Source organism: Dipodomys spectabilis, unplaced genomic scaffold, assembly GCF_019054845.1.
Source record: "Dipodomys spectabilis isolate Male_0828 unplaced genomic scaffold, ASM1905484v1 ptg000203l, whole genome shotgun sequence".
NCBI classification, from domain to species: Eukaryota; Metazoa; Chordata; class Mammalia; order Rodentia; family Heteromyidae; genus Dipodomys; species Dipodomys spectabilis.
Window position 1 is genome coordinate 5,437,687 of NW_024870880.1, and position 2,224 is coordinate 5,439,910.

Genomic DNA, 2,224 nt, shown 5'->3' on the forward strand with positions numbered 1-2,224 from the left:
CAGTCTTAATTTTATCATATATAAGCAAATCCCAAAAATAAACATATTTAAATCATTAAAACTTTTAACAAACCTTAACATTTGCTGCAATGATCACTATGACAGGTGCCTTGTGTAGATAATTGAATTCCTCTTCCTACACATCTCATGAACAACAAATACCTGGAATTATTTTGTTTTTGCCATGTCGATCTTGACTTTACTCTTAAATGTGTGCTTATGTAAGAAATAAATGGTTCAAAATTTCACAATTCTTTTGAACTTACTTTTTGTTGAATTGTCTAGTTTAAGAAAATCAATTACACTTAATATATACAATAATGTTCTGTGCTCAATTTGGCTGCACATACACTAAAATTGGAACATACAGAGAAGATTAACATGGTCCCTGCAAAAGGATGACACGCAAATTAGTGAATCGTTCCATACTTTTACAACAACAGATGCTGGAAGGGATGTGGCCAGAAGGTAAGCCTACTGCATTCTTGGTGGGAGTGTAAACTTGTTCATCCACTTTGGAAAGAGTTTGCAGGTTCCTCAAAAGACTCCACATAGAGCTCCCGTATTACACAGCAATCCCACTTTTGGGCATTCCCCTAAATGATCAGAAACAAGTCCAAACTAAAACTACCACCACAACAATGTTTATTGTAGCATTATTTGCCATAGCTAAGATATGAAACCAACTCCGATGCCCCTCAGTAAAGAATGATCAAGAAAACATTCTGTGTGTGTGTGTGTGTGTGTGTGTGTGTGTGTGTGTATGAGAATGTACATTTACACAACCACTTTGGAAATCAGTCTGGTGAGTCCTCAGAAAGCTAAATATTGACCTTCCTTATGGCCCATTGATACCACTTCTAGGCATCTATTCTGAACAACAGGTACTAATATTCAAGGACACATGCACCTCCATGCTTATTGCAACACTGTTCACAATAGCCAGGATATGAAAAAAAACCATATGTACCACCAGAGATGAGTAGATCCAAAAACTGTGGTAACTATACACAATGGAATATTTTCCATCCATTAGAAAGGACAAAATAATGGCATTATTAAGGAAATCAATCAAGCTACAGGAAGTCATGTTGAGCGAGGTAAGCCAAAAGCAAAGAGACGAACGGAACATGGTCTCCATGATAAGTGGATGTTAAATCCAAAATGTAAGGTGATATGAAAAAATTAACAACACTTAAGAAACCAAGAACTTCCACTCATCTGGTCGAATCACTACTAAATAACCCCATTTTGCTGATCATATGTGCACACTGAAGGGAAACCAGAGGACGACACAAGACTAGAGAGAATCAGGGAAAAACATACAATAGTGGGATCCATCAGCTGCACTGGACATTGACCAAAATAAACTAAGCAACTCCATGTCACTGAAGGGAGGGAGGGAACAAGTGGGAAAGAGGGAATAGCTGACGCCATACAAAACAAAAAATATATATATTTCAAAACAAAAGAAGTATATATATATATATATATATATATGAAGTAACTCTATTGCAAAGCTCATAGAACTCATAAATGTTGTAGACTATGATAGACAATTTGCTCCATCAAAGTTAGAATGTGTTTGTGACTTTAACTAAGCATCACTATCCCACAATATTGTGAAATTTGGGAACTTATGTAACCATGTAATCACAATAAAAACATTTGAAAAAATGATGTAGGTGGAAAACTAAGTTGCTCTAAAAAACAAAAAAGGAAAATGTTCTGTGTGTATATGTGTGTACAAACACACACTCACATAAATACTATATATATATATATATATATATATATATACATATATATGTCTATATATTAATTCTATGCCTCCATCAGAAAGAATGACATCGCCCAATTTGTTAGGAAATGGAAAGTCTTGGAAAAAATTATATTAACTGATGTAAGCCAAGTCCAAAGAAACATAGGTCCCATGGTATCCCTTATTTGCAATAACTAGTATATGTCTGGGATAAGCAGAAATGTTGAAAAACTTTGTGTATATGACTAAATAAGTTGATGTTAAGCTAAGTGACCCCCAAGATAGAGACACAATTTTTTTTCTTTCTTGCTGTTGTTTCTCACATATTTATAATGTACAACGTGATTTTTTTTGTTTTTTATACGTTCCTCCCCAACAGTATAACCCTCGTTTTCACTTTATTTGATGTTGGTGCACCTGCATCTTGTAAATACACTTCTCTAGTTTGGGGAGGGAAAGGGA

At 34.8% G+C, this 2,224-nt stretch overlaps 1 non-coding gene across 1 annotated transcript; it reads left to right on the forward strand.

Moving 5' to 3' along the window:
* Positions 1 to 327: 327 nt before the first annotated feature.
* Positions 328 to 433, forward strand: LOC122122064. The gene has a single exon (XR_006150101.1). It is a non-coding gene; the product is annotated as a U6 spliceosomal RNA (small nuclear RNA).
* The last annotated feature ends 1,791 nt before the right edge of the window (positions 434 to 2,224 follow it).